Source organism: Equus quagga, chromosome 9 (assembly GCF_021613505.1).
Source record: "Equus quagga isolate Etosha38 chromosome 9, UCLA_HA_Equagga_1.0, whole genome shotgun sequence".
NCBI lineage: Eukaryota > Metazoa > Chordata > Mammalia > Perissodactyla > Equidae > Equus > Equus quagga.
In genome coordinates, this window is record NC_060275.1 from 63,134,305 (window position 1) to 63,159,494 (window position 25,190).

Consider the following 25,190-nt stretch of genomic DNA (forward strand, 5'->3'; position numbering starts at 1 on the left):
ATAAGGAATTCTTTAATATCAATAATAGTAATATTATTATTATAATCACAGGTAATATAGCTTCTGTTCTCTGGGTAACTGATCACATTAGCTTGATGACAGTTAACCTGTTGCTTTCCTGAACTGGCTGAGCACTTTCACTGTTTAACCATGTTACCTGAATTTCATTTTCCTCTCCTTTCACCTCTCCTCGTAGATTTAGATGATTTCAGAGATATTCTGGGTATCTTTACAAAGCCTAGCAGGTGATTTATCTGTGTGGTTTCCATTAAAAGCTATTGAAATGATAAATATGGACTAAAGTATAGCACATCTTTTAAAATGCTTTCTCCTGGCCTCCACGTGGCATAAGGAATGGCAGTGTTGGTTACGTCTGACCAGTTGTTGGTCTAGAAGGGAAAAGTCCTCTAGGCGGGGGTGGAAGGTAGTCAGTGGCTTAAACTGTGAGCTGCTTGTATGATGCTTCAGAGGACAGCTGCTGAGCCGCCAGTGGCTGCCTGGAAATGAGTGTATTTGGGGAAAAGTATCTCATCCATAAAATTATTGCTCTGACCAAAAGTATAATTTTAGCAAGATTAAGGAAAAAGAGTTGAGAATAGAAAAACAAAAAAGAGCAAAGACAAGACTCGTTTCCTCACGTTACGTTTCCCTGTGTTGGACGTGGATGAAAGTTCATGCCCTGTGTCATGGACGCAGTAGAGAAAGTTGCGTTGTGTTCACAGAAAATTAGTCAGAGAGCGCTCCCTCTCCTTCTGCCCACTGCCCCTCAACATCACCCCAGCCGCCCCCGCCCTCCCAGAAAACTCCCAAACTCTCGTAATAACCAAGAGCCAGATTTTTGTGGGGCTTCCTTTTACAGTTCAGTACAGTACAGTTCAGTAAATGCAAATAAATATAGTGACTTGACTTAGCGTTGTGAACTAGGCCAGAAATTAGAGCACATCTGTTGATGTATTTTCAAAAAAGTTTAGTGGCTGAGTTAATCAGAGTAATACGGTAAAGATGTCTGTCTTGTTAAACTTCTCCCTGGACCTGAGCTAGCAGTTAACACCAGTCAGTGCTGTGAGCACGTGGGCTCCACCAGGGCTGAAAACACTGAGTTCTGTTCCAAACACATTCTTTTCTTGATGGTTGGATGGTTTTGTTGTGGTAGAGACAGACTGAATTTGTCTGTTTGGGGTTGCTTGCTGGAGACTTACCGTGTAGTTCTTGACTCTTCTCTCTTCACATAGAGACACTGAATTCAGGAATTTGCTTTTCAGCATTGACCTACTGAAGTATCAGTTTGCACAATGTGAAAGCCAGCATCAAAGATATGGGCAGGACAAGGTCAATGACCTCCGAATGTTTCGAAGCCTTTTATTTTTCTGCTGCATCCACGCAGAGAGACTCAGTTTCAGTGGTGTCCTGTGCCCTTTAGACACAGGTTGGGCAATATTGCCCACATAGTTTTCCTCTTTTTTGAGCCCATAGTCGTCTTTTAAACTTTTTTTTTTTTAACTTTTTTTTTAAAAGAAGTTTTAAACTCTCCCCCATAAGGAATGCACGTGTATCTCATACTTCGGGATGTCTTGGCACTCCTGTTCTGAGTTATTTTTCAAAGCAGAGGATAAGCAGCTATCAAAGAGTAGTTTAATGGATGTTGTGCATTTTGTTTTAAGCGTAGAAACACTTCTTTACTTGAGCCTCTGGCTTTTTCAGCCCTAGGGGTAAAAAAATTGGAGCGATGAAAGGCATAGATCTACTTTCTGAATATAGGCATTCCCCATTTTACAGAGGAGTCATTTTTCCAAAAGTACATTTGTCAGTAGTTGTTTGGAATTTTGAGTTCTCTGCCCTGAGAGAAGATGGTAAAAATTATGATTAAGGTTCCAGACTGGCCCGCCAGCTCTGTTCAGTCCATACTGGGAACAGAGTTTGAAACTATGAGTGTCAGTAGTGAGACTGCAGAGGAAGCCACGTGGACAGCCTGTGGTGACGGTCTCTGGGTGAGTGTGCAGTGCTCTGTCACTCCCTCCTGAACCCTCATCTGCCTTCCAGCACCCATTTCTCTGGGCTGTAGTGTCCACGTGCTAACCTGAGTCACACTTTTTGCTTATAGTCAGGCTTTCTTCTTCCCAAAATATATTCCTTGCTCCCAATTTATTACTTTTTCTTTTTCTCAAATGTAACCACCATTTTCTTAGTTCTGCTGACCTAACTTGGTAATAGGAAAGCAATCTGATTGAATTAATCATATTTCTGCAAAGGATTGATAATGTCATGATCCTTCCATGCTATTTGCGTTACAAAGTAGAAAGTCTTGTAACTCAAATAAAGTACAGGTTGTTGTAGTTACTTCTGTTTGTTTTCAGTTATTTTTTACGAGTAAGGTACTTACGTAGGCCATGGGAATAAAAATGTGAATAAAACATGCTTATCATCTTATAGGGAAACAAGTATATAAACACCAACAAATGTGATATAAAGTCTGATAATGATGAATTTCAAAAGAGAATTTTATGACAATATCAAATCTTATACATCCCTGGAGGAAAGCAGGTAAATTGATAGCAGCAATATTAAAAAACAATTATGTATTATTTTGTAAAGATAGGCACATTGTTCAACATAGTAATTTGGTCTATCATTATATACCTTTGAGAAACTGTCACACATATGCGCCAAGAAATGTTTCAAAAATATTCATAATAGCAAGGAATTGGAGACAAGGCAAATGTCTATGGACAGGAAAATGGATAAATAAATTATGGTATATTCATAAAATGACATGCAGCCACAAAAATGAATGAACTATACTTTAAACCAACCACATGGATGAATCTTTAACACTGTTGATCAAAAAAAAGTTGCAGAAGACTGAATGACATCGTATCGTGTTTATAAGGCTCAAAAACACGCATTGTTTAGGAAAACCTGTCTGAGGGGAGGTAGGAAGACTGAAGGGCGCATGAGTGATATTGGCAATATTCTCATTATTGTTAGGTGATGGGTTCCCAGGTCTTATTTTATTATTATGGTTCATAGCTTACACATGTATATATGTGCATAATTATTGCATAATAAAAATGTTTTATGTGCATTTTTAAATGATTGCCCTAGTTTTGGGGAAACAGCAAAGAGGGAGCAGTTAATTCTGCCTGGGAGACTGGGAAGGCTTCCTAGGGGAGGCTGTGTTCACCCTGGGCTTGGAGGAAAAGTAGGGATTTGTGGGTCAGATAAATGTTGGGTGGTGGAAAGTGGGGAGGGAGAGAGAGTGAGGGACGCATATACATAGTGGGCTTGAGACCCAATGGGGTGGGCGGTGTCGGGGCGGGGGGTGTAAAAGCTGAAGTTGGGAGAGGTGAGGGAGGGGGTGTGTCAGAGTATGTCTCTGCAAGGCAGCCAGGTGACCGTGATGCCAGTAAACCTCCTTGAAGAACCCACGAGAAAAAAAAAGAATGCATGAGATTACCAAGGGAGAGTGCCTGGGTTGGAAGGAGAAGAAGCCACAGACAGAACCAGGGGGAGGGCACGGAACCCGGGAAGGAAAACCAGGAAGACCCTGGGAAGGAGGAGCCCAGGTGCTGGAGGAGAACTCGGGGCACAGACCCCGGACATCCCAGGCAGAGGGGTTTCAGACCCATGGAAGGTAGGGTTCCATAGCACAGAAAGGGGTTGTCCTTGGAGAAAAGGGGATAAGGAGAAGCCGTCAGAAGAGGGTAGATGAAATTACAGACAGACTCCTGACAGACGTTGAAGTTCAAGAAGTTTGCAGAAGGCACATCTGTGGAGTTCCCATTTCCAGTGACAGATACCAGCGAGGAAGGTTTCAGCCAATCTCGGGGGACAGAGGATTCTCTTTTTAATATGTTCAGTAATTATAGGCATCTGTGTTCGCTCTATATACATTTGCTCTCTGTTTCTCTGTCTCTGTTAAAAAATATCTTTTTGGGGCTGGCACAGTGGTAAGTGTGCACGTTCCGCTTCGGCGGCCCGGGGTTCACTGGTTCAGATCCCGAGTGTGGACATGGCACCACATGGCAAGCCATGCTGTAGTAGGCGTCCCACATATAAAGTAGAGGAAGATGGGCACGGATGTTAGCTCAGGGCCAGTCTTCCTCACCAAAAAGAGGAGGATTGGCAGCAGTTAGCTCAGGGCTAATCTTCCTCAAAAAAAAAAAATCTTTTTGTATGCACATAGATCATAGTTATCTAAAAGTTGGGCGGCTCTTGGATGGCTATTTGATAGGAAGGAAAAAGGGAAGAGACCAAGAAAAGAGCCGCCTTTTCTGAGCACCTGCTGTGCACCCAGTATCCTGATCTGAGGGATGGAAACATCTTTATTTCATCCTCTGACACAACTCTGTAGTGTGTAATGTAAAGAAATAACAAAATCAAGGCTTACACAGGGCGAGTGACTCACCCAAGCCAAAGTCGATTCAAAAAAGGTCAGACTGTCTCTGAAATAAACTGTTTCCCTCCGTGCTTCACCCTCCCTCAAATGAAGAAAAAAGAAGAGAAGCACCTTCAAGAAGTTTCAACTCCATGCATTTTTCTGCTCAGATGTCTTTAGCGTTTGTAAAGATCTGTCGTCCTCTTGATGTTTGACCGTCTCCGTCTTGATGGAAGGTTCTGACCCTTATCAGCTGCTTGCCCTCAGGTCCGGGCTGTGCCGAGTCACAGGGCTCTGGCTCCAGCTGCCATCCCTGGAGAATGTGCTCAGATAAACGCTTTTGCCGTGACTTGCCTTGTCCTCTGGCTGCATTCCATAGGCCCTCTTGACACACATTCCCCTACCTTGACATGGCTCACATCTGGGTTTGCTCAGTGATTTTACTAACTGAGATTATTTTCATGTTGTTAAAATCAGAATCACACTTTCAGTTGCTATTTATTCCTGGGAACTGCATATTAAGATAATTATTTTTATCGTGCTGATGATAAAGTCACTAGTCATACATTTTATAGTCCTAGTGCGTGACTATTAACTCCATAGCTTCCTGCCTTGAGCCTCTCGGTGAGGACAAAAGTGAGTTTTCCTGAGAGTGAGGGGATGCGAAGGGGCTGGAGATGAGTACAGTCTGTGACACCGTCCGAGGCAGAGGCCAGAGAGAGCCAGTGCGAGGAGCAGAGAGGGCCTGCGAGCAGCCAGGAGGGCCGCACTGAATCGGGAAGGGCTGTCTTTCCCAGGGCTCCCGCTCCCCACGGAGTGTCCTCAGCATGAGCTCTCACCCTGAGTCTGGCTCCCCTGGAATGTGGGCTCCTGATATTGGGAGATAGAAGTAAGCTCATTTGTAAACATTTTACACTTCCAAATTAACCAAGAACTCGGTTTTAAAAGCTAAGCACAGGGGCCGGCCTGGTGGTGCAGCGGTTAAGTTTGCACATTCTGCTTTGGTGGCCCGGGGGTCGCCAGCTCAGATCCCGGGTGCAGATATGGCACCGCTTGGCACACCATGCTGTGGTAGGCGTCCCACGTATAAAGTGGAGGAAGATGGGCACGGATGTTAGCTCAGGGCTAATCTTCCTCAAAAAAAAAAAAAAGCTAAGCACAGACACTGCATCTGACCGTGTAGGGGAAGTTATTCTTTTTGAATGCAACCTTGAGATTCATTATAGTGTGGTGAAGCTTTATGACGGAGCTTTATGAATTCATTTTTTATAATGAACCATTATCGAGTGGAAAGGTAAGTTGAACAATGAATAATTCTGTACACTTGTCACGTGCAGAGAAGGGAACAGTAACTGCAGCCTCTGCGTGTATGGAACAGCCTGATGTTGCTCTTGGATAAAGACCAGAACCCTTCACGCAGCCACTGGGTCTGCTCCTGCAGCCTTCTGCTGCCCCCTCTCGCAGCGTTTGAGCTTCCTGCTGTGTGCTCTAGACACAGGGGCTCTCAAACATTTTGGTCTCGGGACCTCTATTCTTAAAAATGTTGGAGGACCACAAAGAACTTTTGTTTATTCAAGTTATATCTACTCACATTCAGTGCATTATAGCCAGCCCTGGAGGTCTAGTGGTTAAGATTTGGCACTCTTAGTGCTGTGGCCCAGGTTCATTTCCCAGTCAGGGAACCACACTCCTTGGTCCCCCTCCCCACTGTTGGTTGTCCTGCAGCTGTGTGTTGCTGTGATGCTGAAAGCTATGCCACCGCTGTTTCAAATACCTGCAGGGTCAATCGTGGTGGGCAGGTTTCAGTGGAGCTTCCTGGACAGACTAGGAAGAAGGACCTGGCCGCCCACTTCTGCCAAGATTAGCCCTGAAGACCCTAGGCATAGCAGTAGAGTGTTGTCTGATTTAGTGCCGGAAGGTGAGAGAATGGTGCAAAAAGACTGGGCAGGGTTCCGCTCTGCTGGACACCGGGTTGCTAGAGGTTAGAATCTACTCAACAGCACTAACAACCACAAATTTACTATATTAGAAATTACAACTGAGAATCTAAAAATATTTGTTTAAAAATAATAAAAGTTTATTCCATGTTAACAAATATTTTTATGAAACTTAATTATGTTTTCCAAAATAAAAATAATTTAGGGTAAAAAGTGGCATTGTAAATCTATTTAATGACGTAATAAATGAAGGTGGATTCTTATCCCTGCTTCTGCATTAGAAACTGAGAGTGAGATAGCATACATCATGTAGATTCTAGAAACTTCCACTGTACACTCCTGAGAGAATGCATGTGAAAAGGCAAATAATGTCTTAGTGTGACCAGGAAATAGTTTTGATCTTACAGGCCTCCTGAAAGGGTCTTAGGGCCCTCCCAGGATCCTGGACCATACTTTCAAAACCACTGCTGTAGACTCTTGGGCCTTCACTTGGTTGGAAATAACTCAGTAGGGTGAATGACAGGCATCATGGGAAATGAGGTTGGAAAGTTAAGTTGGGGCAACAGTATATCCTGTCTTATTTGGACATTCCTCAACTTCTGGCAAGGAGCTGAGCATTCCTGCCAAAAGGCAGGCAACAATTGAGGACATTCCAAAGCCCACTCTGAATTTACCCTGCTTCGTATTTCTCAAAGGGCTTTTTCAAGCATCGTCTCATTTGATCTTTATTGTAACTCTATGAGAAAACCAGGACATCTGTTGTTCTCCTTTTTCACTCAAGGACATAGAGATGGACAGTGGCTTGCTCAAGCTTACCCAGTTCCTTAAAGGACCCTGACCCCACGCCTCGGATCCCTAAGTCCTTCCCCTCTGCAGGGCGTCTGCCTTCATTGTGAGGCTGACCCATGTCCCCAGGGGCCGGGTGATGGCAGTCATGAGCAGAAGGAATTGGAAGCAGATGGTCAAGCTCACTTCTATTACAGTGACTCAGGTGTGCACCACTGCATTCCCATTTCTGATTCTTTAGCAAATAAAAATAGTTAATGTATGAGAGAGGGTCAGTTGTATGCTTTGGCCAGTACAATTGAAGTTTGCATGTCCACAATGAGAAGGAAATTCACCATTCATTACCAGGACTACAGAGACTAGATTAAACAAAATGCCATCTACAACCCAAGCTTTTAAACTTTTTGAGTATTCAAAGGACATTAGGAAGACCTTGCACGGGCACTTTTCAAGGCATCCACGACTTGGATAAGACAGGAGAGGGCTGCGGATCGAGTGCTGACAGCCTGGCTCATCTCTGGTCTTTGTAGGCATATCTGTTATGATTTCTTCCAGTACCCTTTAAGCAACTGCTCTCATTGTACCATGTGCTGAGAGGAAGACCAAAATCCTTGAATTTATTCTAGGCTACTTTTTTTTTTTTTTTTAAAGATTTTATTTTTTCCTTTTTCTCCCCAAAGCCCCTCCGGTACATAGTTGTATATTCTTCGTTGTGGGTCCTTCTAGTTGTGGCACGTGGGACGCTGCCTCAGCGTGGTTCGATGAGCTGTGCCATGTCCGCGCCCAGGATTCGAACCAACGAAACACTGGGCCGCCTGCAGCGGAGCGCGCGAACTTAACCACTTGACCACGGGGCCAGCCCCTATTCTAGGCTACTTTTTGTCCTATCCCAAATCGCAGTCTTTTTTACACTTTATACCATGTTGACTTACACTCTTATTCATTCTTTCCTTTGAAGATTGGGTCTGCACAGGGTGGCCAAACAGTTCCAAGAACCATTCTGACAGTAACTTTCTTGCTTTTTAATTGTAGTAAAATACACGTAAGATAAAATTTACCATCTTAACTCCTTTTAAATGTATAGTTCAGTAGTGTTATGTCCATTCCCATTGTGCAACCAACCTCCAGAACTCTTTTCATCTTCCCATTGAACAACTCGCCATTTCTCCCTCCCCACGGGCCCCTGGCAACCACCTTTCTCCTTTCTGTCTCTATGCATTTCACTATGCTAAGTACCTCATATAAATGGAATCCTAGTATTTGTTCTTTTGTGACTGGCCTGGTCACTTAGCGTGATGTCCTCCAAGTTCATGCATGTTGTGGCATGTGAAAGAATTTCCTTCCTTTTAAAGGCTGAATGATATTCCATTGTGTGGATAGACCACATTTTGTTTATCCATTCGTCTGTCAGTGGACTCTTGGGTTGCTTCCACTTTTTGGCTGTTGTGAATAATGCTCCCATGAACACGGCTGTACAAATATCTCTTTGAGACCTTGCTTTCACTTCTTTTGAGTTGACGGTAGCTGTTGATGGAATTGATTAGTACTGTACGTCTGCAAGGGCGAGGCCCAGGAGGCCCCACTGGACCCAAGAATCACAGAATTTCTCTAGCATGACGTTGGGCAGAGTCTGGTTTTCCAAGGTGACTGCTCATGTGGAAAGCCTATGACAGATGAGCTGTTTAAACAAAGGCCCAGTTTGGGGAGTTTCATCTACTTGAAAATATGTTTTATGTGATTTGTTTTTTTTTAAAGATTTTGTTTTTCCCTTTTCATCCCAAAGCCCCCCGGTACATAGTTGTATATTTTATTTGTGGGTCCTTCTAGTTGTGGCATGTGGGACACCTGCTCAGCACGGCCTGATGAGCGGTGCCATGTCCGCGCCCAGGATCTGAACGGGTGAAACCCTGGGCCACCTCAGCGGAGCACGCAAACTTAACCACTGCGCCACTGAGCCGGCCCCCATGTTTTATGTGATTTTATGCTGTAAAATTTCTGTCCTAATAGAGTAACTGTCATGGCTTATAGGATTGAAAAACACTGTATCCTAGAAGTTTTATACGAAATAAATTTTTTTCCTGGGCCTCTATAAAAAAAGATGATAATAACTTATTTCTTTGGTCCTTTCTTTGAATACTTCAAATTCTATTCTATGGCTCTGACCTGTAGTGCATCTGAAATGGGTTATAATTTATATTCTTTAAGAATGTATAATTAGAATTGTTTTAGTCAAATGCCTATTGGAATGTGTAAAGAATTTTGCTGGTTTTCTGATTCTGACTCTGCATCAGCCGAGGTCTTTACCTTGCAGTAGTCCCTGCCCCTGCTAGTCCACACTTGCTTTAATTATTTTCATGTCCCTATATATTCGTACAACTCTTTCATAGTCTTCTGGAAACGTCTCTCAACACATTCAGATGTGGCTTCCATGTGTTCCTCTTGTTTACAGCTGCTAGGTGACAGTGTTACTGACAGGTCCCTTTGGATCTCTCATGAATTGTCTACTTTCTTTTTCTGCAGCAACTTTCTCCTCAACCTCAACCAGTGTCTTGTCAGTGGGGCAGTTTCTAGAAAGGAGGGAACACTTGTCATCATGCTTAGTATGGGGTAAGTTACCACCAGTTGTTGAATGATTCCTAAACTATGTTTTCTTCTCTGTTTTGCTCACCCTCCCTGTCTCACTGCCTCTCGGAACGTGGAACGTGGACTTGCCCATCATCTGGAAAAAATGTTGTCTCTGGGCCTTGGGACGTGGAAAATGTGGGTGAGTCCTGACATTAATGTTTAAGCTGTTGATTTTTCTCTTTGTGGAAGAAAAAAATTGCCAAATGAAATTGTTCGGTGGGAAAATATCTTCAGCATCCCAGTGCCCATGTGTGCGCACCACGTGAGCCTTCGGTCAGAGTGAACCCTCCTGCATTAGAGGGAGAACTCCTGAGGTGTACTGTGAGGAGTCCCAAACTCAGTGAAACAAAGACGAATCACATTCCATGACAAAAGCTGATATTTACACCTTTGCTGTTGGTTTTCTTTTGTGGGGGCGGGGGCGGGGGGCAGATGGCTTATATGATCTTGAATAATACTTCTATGTGAGTAATTTGAGAATATCCCACATAGTTTGAAATGGAATTTTCTAAGGCTCCTGTTCAGTTGTTTCTATAAATCACATGCCTCAAATATTCATAGTTAACATTTATGGCAGACACAAATGTATTTATTTTTGTGATGCTGGCATTGTTTTGAATATAAACACTTTGGAAATGGTACATTGTTGACGCATTTATATTAAATGAATCTTGACATGAAAGCTTCCTCCTTCAAGTGGTTCTTAGTAGATGGTTTCAAAACTCAAGGTAGAAAAACTGTTCAATATCAGACCCGCACTTTCTTCTTCCAAAACTGGGTGATAAGGGTGTACTCGGTACTCGGCTGTTCTGCATATAGGGCTGAGCGAGAGGGTTTGTCTGCTGGTGGGTTTTTTGCTATGGAATGGAGACTAGACAAAAGGCAGATTTTGAAAACAAAATATAGAGTTTTAAAGACTTTTCTTTTTAGTTCTTGAGCATGTGGAAAGGAAGATTCTGAGAAAAGCCTTTGATTAGCATATTATAGAAGTGGCTTCTATACTTTTCTTAAAGTGCTTAGCATGACTGATTCCTGGAAAAAAGAAATCAGGTGACATATAGCTCTGTAGGAAAATCATTCTCTTGGTTATCATTTCCGCTTTGCTCCTGAGTTTCCTTCTAAATACATCAGACTGCAAGTCCCTGCCTCGCCGGCTGTGGTGGCAGGGTTTCACTTGCTGGGAGCAAACACATTTGTTGTTGCAATCTGTTATTTCTGAAACTTCCATAATTATATTGAATGTTAGCATGAAATTTGGCATCAATGTTTGTAAGATTTTTCTATTCTGGTGTAAGTAATTTGGGAATCTTTATCTTAGATGATTTAGTTACCCATAAATATCCTCAGGAATCTGTGTCATTTGAGTTTAGTCTGTTGAGCTGTGAGTGGTTGATTTGACACAATTACCACCTAATCAGCTGCTTTGCCTGTTGGGTTATGTGATGATTCTTCGGTTCCACATCTAAAATCTCCTTTCAGGATTCACGTCATGTGCTTCCCTCTGTGTATCTCTTTGGGTCTTTTCATCTCCCTCCTTCTCGCAAACGATAGCCAGCAGGATGGTCATCGTCAAAATCTCATTTTCTCTTCCAGTAATAATCAGTAGCCAGAACCTACTTCTTTTAAATTGATCATGAGCCAACTCTTGTGACTTCTCCTTTTGTCTGGTACCTTCTAAGCCTTCTGAAGATAACACTGTATTTGTGAGATGTTCAGAAAATCTTCAGAAATCTCTGATCCTAAAAGCAGCACAGTCATCGCTGAGCTGACCCTGCTGCCGCACGTGTGAGCTCCTCGTCAGCCGGCCCCTCACCTCTCTTTCTCAGGCCTCTTTCTATTGAGGAATCTTTTGACTTGAGGGTAGTTTGGTTTTTTTATTTGCTTTGTTCTATTTATAGAGAGGAGCTTCCATTTACAGGCTGGCCCTGCAGCCTGAAGAGCTTCTGGGTTGGTCAATAAGAGCTCATTTTCTTAAAAAAAAAAAATAGCAGGTGGATTTGTCACAGTGACACAGTTAACATGATCACATATTATCATCCCCTTCATGTTCAGCATCAACCTCCTCGTTTCCTCCCCCTTATACTGGGTTATGGACTTTACGGGGGTCCAATTTAATTTTCATAACAACCTGATGATACAGGAACTTTTTATTGTCTGATTTTATGGATGAGCAAACTGAGGCACAGCTTTACCTGTCAAAAGCCACCAGGCTCATATTCATAAAATGTTTTCACTGGACATATTTTCTTTTAACCAGTTTAAGATACTTTTTGACTCTTCTCTACCTCCAAAGACAGAATTTTGGTGCCTCCCGGACAATACTTTGTCATGTACAACTACATTTGTCTTTTATCTGGCAGTTATGTAAAGCTCTTTCACAAGTCAAAAGTGACAATCCTGTGGTGGCTGAGGGGGGACAGGAGCGATTATAGTAAAAGACGTGTTAGTAGAGTGATTTGCCCTGTGAAAGGATTTCTCTTTCTAGAGAACTTGATAATATCTTTGTATCTGAGGGTATAATCATACTTGAATAGAACTAACGGTAGTTTTGGAGGAAAAATCAAACAGAAGCTAATCATTTTCCAAATTCAGATAAATCCTTGTACCTACAATTTCCGTTTGGATTTTTGACTCTTGTTTTTGAGTGTTGTTGAGTTTCTAAATCTCATCATGAACTTCTCTAAATAGCTAATTTTCTGCTTTATTAGTCTGGGTAACAAGGCTCTTCTCAAAATCAGGTAGACAGGAAAAGCAGAAAGTTCTCTTGGTCAGCTGGCTTGCCTTGCTTGACTCTCTCAGGGTACACTGATGAGGGTAGGAGTTAAGGCAGCTAAGCCGTGGAAGTGTTTGCCCAGAATGCTGATATTCCCAGTTGCCGAAGGCGTGCGGATTCTTATCACATCTTATCTGAGTTTTGAACAGCTTGTGCTAAACCCTTCTTTTCATCTTCATTCCATCCCCCATTGGCTCCCGAGAGACCTATCCAAACTGTAGATCCCATCATGTTTCTCTCTTGCGCCCCCCAGTGGGCGCCATGTTGCTCCCAGTGGTGCTTCTCCATCATAGTGTTGCAGCAGACTCATGAGTGTTGATCAGTTGTGTGGGTGTCACAGGTAAGGTGTACTAGTAATAAATCGTGTATTAAAGTATTTGTTTTCTTAAATAAATAGACTGGATTCAAGTCTGCCCCTACGGCAATGTTGTTTACACTCTTACTCTGTTTTATTTCTTGTGTGTGTTTGGGAGGGAGACAGGGAGGATGCCGTGGCTGGCTAGGTACCAGGGATTCTGTAGTCGCTAGCCTTGCTTATCTGTCCCGTCACCGACTGGTTCCTGGTGGAATAATTCTGTTTATCCAGAGCTTCTGTAGCACTTGGGAGTTGTGATTTTGTAGTTATTAACTTTGTCTATGTAATTTCACTCATGGGTAATTTCTAGGTAAGAAGGAAGACAAGGATTGATAAAGTAATGAAGCTATGAACAGTCTTACCCTTCACAACAATAGTTTATCATTACCAAACAAACGGCAAAGTGATGATAAACGTAAAACTCGCAAGAGGATAAGTCATATAAATAAAGTTAAAATCTGTACATTTCATTTGTTTCAATAACATATTTACTCTTTGATAGTCGATGTTTATTTACCTTTTCAAAATTACCCATGTAATGGAGGTCTGAAAAAAAAGACAAGATGCTTCTTTTAAAATAAAACAAGATATTTTGAAAAATCTTATGCACTGAGGATTTCTCTTATACAATGACTGATTTAGCATACATTAATTAGATGATGTCCTTACTCACATGCTGATATAAAGGTGTTATCAATACTATGCTCAGCCTCCCAAAATGTCTGTGCTACTCTTTGCTTTATTTTCACAAATAATTTTGGTAGAGGTGAGGAGTTGGAAAAATCTAGAAGTATAATTTGCAGGGGTAAGTCATCTGTCTTGGGTCTCAGTCTAAAAAGAAAAGGTCAGAAATGAAGCTCGGTGGTATGACTTGCAAGTTTTTCCTGATCCTGTCACTGCTACCAGATGCCATGTGCCATTTGACTTTTGGCCTCATCCTTTTCTCATGTGTCACTCCTGCTGTGCCCATTGGTGTGGCTGCCTTTAGCATCCCAGGAACCCTCATGTATCCGTGACTTTTCTCATCTTCTTCTTTCTGCCTCCAACTCCTTACCTTCTCTTTATCTAGTAACTCCTGCTTGTCTTTGATGCACACCTCCTACGAGAAGCCTATCCTGATACCCTCTGCTCCCCGTCCCCCCAGATGTGAGGGTCCGCTGCTCTCTTCCAGCGCCCTGCGTGTGCCTCTCTCACACGTCTTTGCATATTGTAAGGGAGTCATGGATTTACCTGCATATTCCCCCTACTGTTTTATAAAATTGGAAAGAACTGGGACTTCATCTTTTAATAATTTCTTTATGCCTAACATCTAAAATTTGTTAGGCCGTCACAGATTGTATTCCTTGAGAAGTAGACTGTGCAGTGGACCTTGGCAGCCAAGGTGTTTATCAGTGAGTGCTGCCGGGACTGCTGCCAAGGAAGAAGACAGGTGTGGGCAGAGGGAGAAGTTGGGCTGAGTTGTGGTCCCCACCACAGGCTTCAGCGCCCCCCCCCCCGTGGGTAGCCGTGGAGCTGGGATGACGTCCAGGTGGTTTCTAATTGGAACAAGAGGGCCCCAGCATTTTTACCCCCACATAGATGGGTCATTTGGGATGTGGGCCGCCCTGGAAGGAGGTGTGACCTGGACAAGGCAGTTTCTTCAGTGGAAGCTGTCACCCAAGCTGGCCGACAACTGAGGGTTGCCTTCTGGCATCACTTCTAGCAGTGGAGGATTATAAATCCTTCCTTCCGGGAAGCGGGTCTGGGCAGTGTGTCCTAGTGTCCACCATGTAGGCACATAACTTTTTTGTGAAATTAACTGAAGAGCAAAATGCCTGTGAATTTGGGAAATTGGGGATAAGAGGAGGAAATAAAATACGTAGGCAATTTCTACCTGTTCTATTAATAGAAGTGGTTTTAATAAAATGGATTTCCCTCGGAATAAGGAGATATGATTTTTTAAAGACCCCCTAAGCTTTAAGCTTTCCAGTCCTAAAAGCAGGAAATTCATGTTTCTAACTATTCCAAATATATAAACTTCTGCTACTCGTTTCGTAAGCATTTATTAACTACCCGAAAGATAACACAGCACTATAGTCGCTGGTGTGGAACCAAAAAAATTAGAAACAGAGTAAGTCACATATCAAGAAGATTTCAAATCATTGCTCAATAAGGACATCTGGACAACTGATCATAATACAAAGCAGAAGGGAACGTGGGAGTGAGATGTCATATGAACTGAGCTTTGACCCTCCAGAGTCCTGAATGGGATTCTTCCAGGAAATGTTAGCTTTTACTTTTCTGTCTGAAATAATATCCCATTCACCTTGTATAGCTTCTGCAGCTGCTGACCTCTGTGTATGAGAAGGAGGGGCACTCTTACCAAAACCTACAGTTGCCATTGAAATCAGAATCACCACTCTTCCTTCTCTGTTCCACTTGCAGACTGAAAATAAAATGACGCCCCTGCCTCTCAGGTTTGGTTCGTGTAGGGGGACAAAGTCCGCAAATGTGGGACAGTGTTTCACTTCCAGGGTTCGGCCTACAGTCTTCTACAGGCCTTGCCTTCTGACGTCATCTTGTAATCACCTCCAAGGCCCACTGTGCACCCTTGTCCCCTTCGGGGACTCTGAGCCTGTGCACCTGGGAGGTGAACCTCAGCTCACCTCCACCGTGTCTAAGAGAACGTGCCCCTGGTCCCTTTGCATCCCTGTAAGGAGGCTCCCCCTCCTTTCGATGAGTTCTAAGCCCATGCAGTTCCTTTGTTTTCCCCACCGTCTCTTTAATTGCCAAGATGATGACAGTGCTGATGAAGAAGACATTACGGTTTCTCTCTCAAAGGTTTATTAGTAAAAAGGAAAAAGAAAACGAAGCGTGCTGAATTACAAAGCGAAGTTCTAAGTTATGCTTATGAGGCAGTGTTGATGATAAGCAAGTGGTTCAACATTACTTTGCTTAGAAAGAATTGTTCTCAGGACCAATACTGAGTGTGAGCAAAATGGAAAACCATCACTTCATCGGGTTCTTTCCCCCCGGCAGAGAATGAGGTTATTAGCTAGAGCAAGTTATTCTACAATCTATGTTAGTGACAGCTTTCTTTACGAGCCGTTTTCCTGTCAGTCCTACAGTCCTGCATCTAACTCTTTAAAGCACTAGTTACCGTCTCCTCTTCTGACTCTTCTGAAGTTGTTACCAGAGAGACTGAGGAGGGCAGAGGGTTGTGAAAGTGTTGGATCTGCATCGGTCCCTCCTGCTCGCCTGACGCCTGACGTCACCTCCCTTGTATCATGTAGAAGCAGATACAAAGTGCCTGCTTCACCTATGTCTTGTAGGGAAGAATTTGAATATAGCTTTACTTTGTATAATCTATGACCATGTTCTTAATGCCAGGTATAAGACTGGCAGGCGGGATGGGAAGGGGCACTGCGTGAGGGGTAAAATGTGTTTGTGTGTATTTTCTATGCTGCAAGACATGTGCTAGGCACCCCCCCCCCCAATTCAAAAAACTACTTGGAAAACTCCATTAAATTGTACCAAAAGGAAAAACAGCCTTACCATCAATATGAGAACGTGGCATGAAAATATACAAAGTTTAATGACCAATTTTATGTGAAAACTTCCGTCAGTTTTAAAGGTATTGCAAAAGACTATCTATTTAATATAGTTTGCCCAGTTCATCCAGTCTTTACTTTAGCCGTAAATGGCTTGGGAACCCAAGGCTCAGGTATTTTTCTCCTTTTTTTTTTTTTTAAGAAAATCTCCTCTGTCATCACAGAAGAGCACCCACTCCTGAGTGCTGTTCCTCTACTCCTGTTAGTTTTGCTTCTGTAAATCATTTATAGTAGCAGAGTAATAATGTGAATTTAGTAAATAGCTTGCAAAGGAGAAAAAGTCAGCTTGCATAGGGAAAATATGAAGCAGACCTCAGCGAACACTTGTATTTCATAATCATTCTGGTTTGAGAGGCACGAGCGCCCAGTCAGGTTTGGAACGCATTCTTGGCATAGCACTGACTGCCTGAATGCCTGTCGACCCTGATTCAACCTGTCTCTTGGACTTTCTGGGGAAGAATTTATGTGAGGTCAATGATTTGTACTTGTTCAAAGGTTACTCTGCCACATAATTCAGCTGTCAGCAGAACCATGGCTTGCCTGGTCCAAGATTTTGTATAAATCTGAAAAAAAAAGACTCCACAACATTTTATTGCCTAGTATGTTGACAGATGCGTGTGAGCCGCGGTGGCACCAGCGTCGGGGACCTGCGTGGGGGGGGGGGGGGGGGGGGGGAGAGCAGCTGGGAGTCTCACCTCCTCCAGGGAAGCCATGGCGAGCCTCCAGAGGACAGTTAGCGCTGTTTTGAGCCGCAAGCCTCAGAGCCAGAATTGAACACGCGGTTTGTTCGCTTCAGAAGTCCCTCCCTCTTTAGGCCTCCCTTTTGAAATGTCCGATTAGGGCCTCCTATATTTCCGCATCATGGAAAACTTCAAGGTTTGAATGTGTTTTGGATGTTTTGCCTTTTGCTAGGGCTCTGGGGTTTTTTAAAGAGTCTTTGTTTTTAACAACAGTGTATCTCTCTGATTGGAATGTCATGAAGTGCTTGAGTACTGTGCCCACTTTAGAAACGAAGGCATCAACATTGTTAAAATATTTTTACAAGTATCCAGGAAAGATTTTATCCCCCATGCCCTCTATACCTCCTGCGCAAAGGAAATTTAATGTTTGCGCTGAATTCAGAACCTCATGGCTCTTGACTCTGCAGCAACAGCTTTGCCAACTAGCGCTTCTCTGTAATAAATGTTAGGCTTCTCTGTAATAAATGTTAGCGGGTCTGTCCATTGTCATGGTTTTAATTATTAGAAAGAAAAATTCTTTTCTGGCAGTACTGTAGATTTTGAGGATACATTTTTAAAATGAAAGAATATAAGTGCGTTTTTGGTTTTGTGTTCAATTGTTAATGATTTTTGTTTTTTGTATCATTCCAAATCTTGGACAGGGGCTCCACCTAGTGTAAGTTATAGGTTAAAAAAGTAGTCTGGCTGTAAGGGAAGGGCAAACAATACTGAATGTACTCTTTTATGATAAGAGTGCAAAACGAAAGACCGATATTTCATAAAATACTTTTATGGTTCAGATAATTTAGGGACCTAGAAACATTTTTCCTTATTCCCTCATTTTCCACAAATTCTTATGTTTATACCTTTTTTTAAAAGGCAACATTGTTACTCAGGGATCAAAAACTGTGAACTCCATCCCCCTGAGAACAGTAACAAGATGAGGATGCCCATTATCACTACTCTTATTCAACATGGTACTGGAGGTTTTGGTCAGAGCAATTAGGCAGGAGAAATGAATAAAAGGAATCCAAATAGGGAGTGAAGAAGTGAACCTCTCACTGTTTGCATACAACATGGTCTTATATATAGAAAACCCAAAAAAATCCATCAGAAAACTAATAGAAATAATTAAGAGGTACAGTAAAGTTGCAGGGCACAAAATCAACTTACAAAAATCAGTTGCCTTTCTAGACTCCAATTATGAACTTACAGGAAGAGAACTCAAGAATACGATTCCATTTACAATCACAACTAAAAGAATAAAATACCTAGGAATAAATTTAACCAAGGAGGTGAAGGACTTATACAATGAAAACTATAAGACATTACTGAAAGAAATTGATAATGACATAAAGAGATGGAAAGAGATTCCTTGCTCATGGATTGGAAGAATGAACATAGTTAAAATGTCCATACTACCCAAAGCAATCTACAGATTCAACACACTCTCAATCAGAATCCCAATGACATTCTTCACAAAAATAGAGCGAAGAATCCTAAAATTCATATGGGGCAACCAAAGACCCTGAATTGCTAAAGCAATACTGAGAAACAAGAACAAAGCTGCAGGCATCACAATCCCTGACTTCAAAATGTACTACAAAGCCATAGTGATCAAAACAGCATGGTACTGGTACAAAAACAGGCACACAGATCAATGGGACAGAACTGAAAGCCCAGAAATAAAACCACACATCTGCGGACAGCTAATCTTCAACAAAGGTGCCAAGAACATACAATGGAGAAAAGATAGCCTCTTCAATAAATGGTGTTGGGAAAGCTGGACAGCCACACACAAAAGAATGAAGGTAGACCACTATCTCACACCATACACAAAAATAAACTCAAAATGGATCAAAGACTTGAAGATAAGTCCTGAAACCATAAAACTCCTGGAAGATAATATAGGTAGTACACTCTGACATCGAACTAAAAAGAATCTTTTCAAATACCATGTCTTCTCAGACAAGGGAAACAAAAGCAAAAATAAACAAGTGGGAGTTCATCAGACTAATGAGCTTCTGCAAGGCACAAGAAACTAGAATCAAAACAAAGAGACAATCCACCAAGTAGGAGAAAATATTTGCAAATCATATATCTGACAAGGGGTTAATCTCCATAATATATAAGGAACTCACACAACTGAACAGTAAAAAGAAACCCAATCAAAAAATGGGCAGAGGAGATGAACAGACATTTTTCCAAAGAAGATACACAGATGGCCAATAAACACATGAAAAGATGTTCAATATCACTAATCAGCAGGGAAATGCAGATCAAAACTACACTAAGATACCACCTTATGCCTGTTAAAATGGCTATAATCACTGAGGCTAAAAATAACAAATGTTGGAAAGGGTGTGGAGAAAAGGGAACTCTCATACCTGCTGGTGGGAATGCAAACTGGTGCAGCCACTATGGAAAACAGTATGGAGATTCCTCAAAAAACTAAAAATAGAACTACCTTATGACCCAGCTATCCCACTACTGGGTATCTACCCAAACAATTTGAAATCAACAATCCAAAGTAAGATATGCACCCCTATGTTTATTGCTGCACTATTCACAATAGCCAAGACACGGAAACAATCCAAGTGCCCATCAACTGATGATTGGATAAAGAAGATGTGGTATATGTACGGTGGAATACTACTCAGCCACAAAAAAGACAAATTCATCCTATTTGCAGTAACATGGAAGGACCTGGAGGGAAGTACGCTTAGTGAAATAAGCCAGTCTGAGAAGGACAAACACCAGATGATTTCACTCATATGTGGAATATAAACAAACACATGGACAAAGAAAACAGTTCAGTGGTTACCAGGAAAAGGGGGGTGAGGGGTGGGCACAGGGTCTGAAGGGGAGCACTTATGTGGTGATAGTTGAGCAATAATGTACAACTGAAATCTCACATTGATGTAAACTATTATGAACTCAGTAAAAAAAAGGCAAAATTGTAAACATTTTCTTTGCCTAAGGTGAAAGGATTTAGAGCCAGTTTTCCAGTGGTGTAACCAGACAAGAATCTTAAATGAAACAGTTTGGGATGTTTTCACAGTTAGGAAACTTAGAGTTACTACCTGAAATTGCATTTAAAAAATTTTTTTTGTAAACGGGCTTAAATTTTAGATGGACATTTTTATTTAATGCTTTTTATAGCATCATCTAATTATGTTTTGAAAATGTTTCTATTGCATTCATCTTTAAGATTCAGATTTTTTACTAAGCAACCACAAAGTAGAGTTGTACTACTGTTGATGATGTGATCTTTTACAACTTTGAAAATATCACTGTAATGTGGTATTTAATTTCTTTATTTTATTTTCTCATAGAGGAGCGTTTTCAGTGCTTATATCTATTGCCATTGGGTTCCAAGAACAGAATGTATGTATGTCTCTAAAGGGCTAAATACTAGGCTGAAGTGACACATACGGAAAATGACCTAACTTCATGACATCAACAGCCAAGACACAGAGAGTTGAGAAATTCATTTGAGAAAAATGTCCCCTCAAGCATTTAAAGTTTTGGACGGGCAGCGTTTGCCGGAGAACTGACCCATTGCTGTTGCAGTGGGAGTGGTAGTTTCTGTGTGCCTACTGCGTGACAGGTGTGGTACATATCTGAGGGCACCCTGTGAGTTAGGGACTCTGAGATCTCTTTTACAGAAAAGGAAACTGAGGCGCAGAGAAATCAAGTAACTTATCTAGGTCGTGTCAGGATTTGAACTCAAGTCTGTCTCTCCATAGTATGTGGTTTTTCTTTTATGTCATATTACTAACGTTATAAACCTTACCAAATCCTTCCTGACACCAACCCTTCCTTACATTTCCAGTTAATCACTGGTTTAATTTAAGACTCAATATGTGCTAGGTTCCGAGACAGTTAATACTGTTCGTGTCCTCAAGAAACCTTCAGTTTAACTGAAGAGACGGAGCACAAGTGTCTGTTCTAAGACCATATACCCCCTTGTACATTTAGTTACGTGCCAGGTGTATGGTATAGATAATTGGTGCAATAGGAGTTCCCATTTCTAAAAGCAAGGGGTTTTCTTTTCCACCTCCCCTTCTCCAGCAATGAGAACTTTTCTTCTGGGATGGAGGTGATATGATGAATCAAAGGAGTTTTATCTGAGTGCTGCAGTTCTCAAACTTTTTAGGGTTGATACCCGTTTTCACTCTTAAAAGTTATTGAGGATCCACAGAGAGCTTTTGTTTAAGTAAGCAATACCTATTGATATTTACCATTTTAGAAATAAAAACTAATAATATTCTAAAATATGTGTTAATTTAATCCATTTAAAAACGTTAGTAAACCTATTACTCGTTAGCATAAATGACATATTTTTATGAAAAATAACCATATTTTCAAAACAAAACAATTTAGCGAGAAGAGTAGCATTGTTTTACAATTTTTCAAATCTCCTTAATATCTGACTTAATGAAGACAATTGGATTCTCATGTTTCTATATTCAATCTGTTCCCATACCTTGTTTTGGTTGAAGTATAGTAAGAAAATCCATCTTCACACCAAAATATTGTTGGAAAAGGGAGTATTTTAATAGCCTTTTCACATAATTATTTGACACTGCTGACCCATGAAAGGGTTTTGAGGAACCTCCAGGGGTTCCTGGACCTCACTTTGAGAACTGCTGGTCTAAGTAAAATGAGATCACCTTTTTCATTTCCCAGGTACGAAGCCCTGGGGGAGTTAGTAAACCTTTGGTAGAACCGTCGTTAAAAAAATTAGAAAGAACATGCCTGCAGGATCTGGCACCTAGAAGTCAGTAAATAAATGGTTGTGATGCTGATGTGATGTCAGTGATGAAATGCTGCTGTTCCCCTGGTCTTTGGGGGTGTGAGGCCCAGAGTCAGAAAATGAAGTCACGCCCAGTTCAAGGGTGTCTAGGAGTAAAATAATGTGGGAGACAGTGATGCTATTGACAGACAGTATTCCTCTTATTCTGAGGTTATGTGGCTTAGTCCATCACAGTGTTCTGTCCTTCCCATCCAGAATAAGCCTGATTTGCAGGGTTTGCACAACCTCCCTGTGTTTCGAATACACTACACCAGAGAACTAGTTACAGTGGTTATTATTGGAAGAAATGTAGTAGATATGGGGTTTTATATTTTATATTCATATTTAATATAAAATTTATTGTTTAAGTATAATTAACAATTGCAATTTTTTTTCCTGAGGAAGATTAGCCCTGAGCTAACATCTATGCCAGTCTTCCTCTACTTTGTATGTGGGTCACTGTCACAGCATGGCTAACCAGTGGTGTAGTTCATGCCCGGGATCTGAACCCTCTGACCCAGACTTCCAAAGAGGAGCACTCTGAAATTAACCACTGTGCCACTGGGTTGCCCCAATAATTGCAATTTTTCATAAAAGTAGCAGTAGAAAGTAGGTTCTATGGTATTGGAAAAGTAAAAAAAACAAAAATTCTGGGAAGGCTTTACAAATGCTTTCAGCAGTGTAACACATTGTGTTGTTGAGTAGAGCACATTTCATCTGTCACATGTGCTGAGCCCACTTTTTCTATAACCCTTTGGAAACAGTACTGTGCCTCTGACATGTGACACTAAAGGGTTGTTGTCAGGATGAAGCCGAACAATGGAAGATGTCATATTACAAGGAGAGGAATTTAAGTGTTCGGGGTCAGAAGAGAGGTGATGAGACAGGGCCAGAACATGAGTCAGAGATCTGGAAGCGGGAAGACCGACCAACATGTGAAAACCTAAGGGAGCCTGGGGAGTTCTGGTGGCCTCCAGAGGAGGTCAGGAGCAAACAGTAGACTGAAGCTAGAGCCCTCGCAGGCTGGGAGGGGTCGGGCGTGTGAACGGTTTGGGCTGGAGCCAAATCTGGGAGACCATGCTTTGATCTGTGGTCTTGCTTAGTTTAGGGAGAGCTGCAAAATGAGGGAAAGTAATGTTAAAAACTTATTCAAAAGGTTTATGGAAAAATACACCATTATTAGAACATGACCCCATGCAAAGAATCATATTACACTGTCAGAAAGATGACACAATGTTTCTGTTTCAAAAGAACATTTTAGCCACAACAATAAAACTTCCACAAGAGATTTACCATTTAGAGGATGGGAGGAAAAAAACTCCTCGACTCTCTGCTTGGGAAGAGCAGAAAAAGAGATTCCTTTCTCTTTGTATCTTCAGTGGTATCAGGTAAAACTAGTATTGCCAGCTAGTTTGAAGGTCTCTAGCTGAGACTCGGTTTTTGTGTCTGCAGGGGTCATTTACAAGTTTCCGAGACCCATATGTGACCTGCCTGAGAGGACCTTGCTAATCAGAGTACCGTCAGTTCCCAGGTCTCTGACTTAGCTGTGTTAGTTTGGGTAGGTCACACCCAGCGTCAGAAGGTCCCAGTCTACTCATTTATAACATGAGGAAATAAGATTAGATCAGTGGTTCTCAAAGTGTGGTCCACGGACTAGCAGATTCAATGTCACCTGGAAATTGTTAGAAGTACCTGCCTGGGCCCTGTCTCAGACCTCTGAAACGTGAACTGTGGGAGCGGGACCCAGCACACGGTGTTCCGACTTGCCCTTCAGATGATTCCGTGCAGTGTACAGTTTGAGAACCACTGGACCACGTGATCTCCAAGGCTCCTTCTAGTTTCTGTGCTGTTAGGTTCTGAGAGTCATGGGGCTCAGTCTGGGCCTCAGGTGAGTGGTTGTATGGGGCAATCAGAACACAGAATTGTCCCTTTATAAATATCCAGAGGATGGAGACTGCCTTAGGTGGCTCATTGCGTTGTTTAATCATTTCAGGGAGTTCTTATATCTTATTGTTTATACAAAAATATATGTGGAGCAGTGATTTTTTAAAATTGATTTTTGGGTTGCAGTTACCTTAAAGACTGAAAAAGAGCTGTAAAGATTCTGCAGGGTGTGTGTGGGGGCAGGAGGGGAGCCACACACGAGAATATATGTTAAATTTATGTACACTTTCAGGGAGTCCACAGATTCCCTGACACCCATCCCTGGTCCTCATGGACTTGGTTAATGAGAACTGACTTAGAACATTTCTGGTAAATTGTTAAGGAAAGTGAGCCTGTTTCCAGGGCTTCTGAAGTCGAGACTTACCTGGTGCCGTTCTCCCAGTTTCCGCTTGTTTGTCAAGTGTGCATCAGACACTCGTTGCTGGCAGAGGTGCTGTTTTAGGTCCTGCGTGGGATATATCCTCCTCTTTGTGAGCTTTCACAAAATTGTCTGCAAAAGTGGACAGAACAAGTACCAAATGAGCCGCAGATTCCTTCTGCCAGAAAATATCGGGGAGAAATTCTCCAAAGAGATGGCACAGGAGTTGATCTTTGGCGCCGAGCTGGAGGAGCGTTTGAGAGCTGAGAGAATAGTGTGAGGCAAGGCCATGCAGGAGGCCCAGGTGAGCGAGGAGCTTGCTGTGAGGAGCCTGTGGCTCTTTCTGAGCTTTCTTCCAGGGCTACATAGAAATCTCTAGAAGGAGATGAAGCGGAGTCCTTTCCTCCCCTCGCTTTTGTTAATGTGCACGGTTGTCACTTCTCTGCTTTAGCTCCAAGGGTGCTCTTGGAATAATTTCTTCCAACTGAGGATATTAGATCTTAAACAATTTGGCTGTTCTCCTTATAGAGCGAGTTATAACCATTTGCCCACAAGACATTTCTTAGAATTTTGAGCTGTATTTTTACTTCTACTTTAAAGAAACTAAAAGGTGGGTCATTTTAGAGAGCTAGTAACTGATAAGTTGCTTACTTTCAGTGTGCCTGGTGTGAACTGATTAATTCTGTATACTTAATAGGTGCTCATAAGACATTGCTCTTTAGTCTTTTAACAAGATTTTAATTAATTCTTGTCAGAGAGATAATTTTCTACTTATTTCCTAGACCTTTCCAATTATAATTACGATCGTTGTGTCTTGATGACCCCATGTAGCCCAACACCATCTCTTGGTTGTTTAATTTCAGAAGAAATAGGGCAGTGTAAAAGTATTTTCTGATTTGATCGAATCTTCATCCTCAGTATTCACTGCTA

The 25,190-nt window shown here is 41.9% G+C and overlaps 1 protein-coding gene across 12 annotated transcripts in view; it reads left to right on the forward strand.

Moving 5' to 3' along the window:
* The window catches only part of EPB41L3 (erythrocyte membrane protein band 4.1 like 3), a 227,431-nt gene that overhangs the window by 12,550 nt on the left and 189,691 nt on the right, over positions 1–25,190 (forward strand). For 5 of the 12 annotated variants that reach the window (XM_046671829.1, XM_046671825.1, XM_046671830.1 and 2 more), the window contains exon 1: positions 9,840–9,862. The exons of 1 other annotated variant lie outside the window; for it this stretch is intronic. The gene's annotated coding sequence lies outside the window, so the exon portion shown is untranslated. Of the gene's footprint in view, positions 1–9,747; positions 9,863–25,190 lie in introns of those variants that run through there. 6 more of the 12 variants (XM_046671833.1, XM_046671835.1, XM_046671841.1 and 3 more) reach the window with 3 other exon arrangements.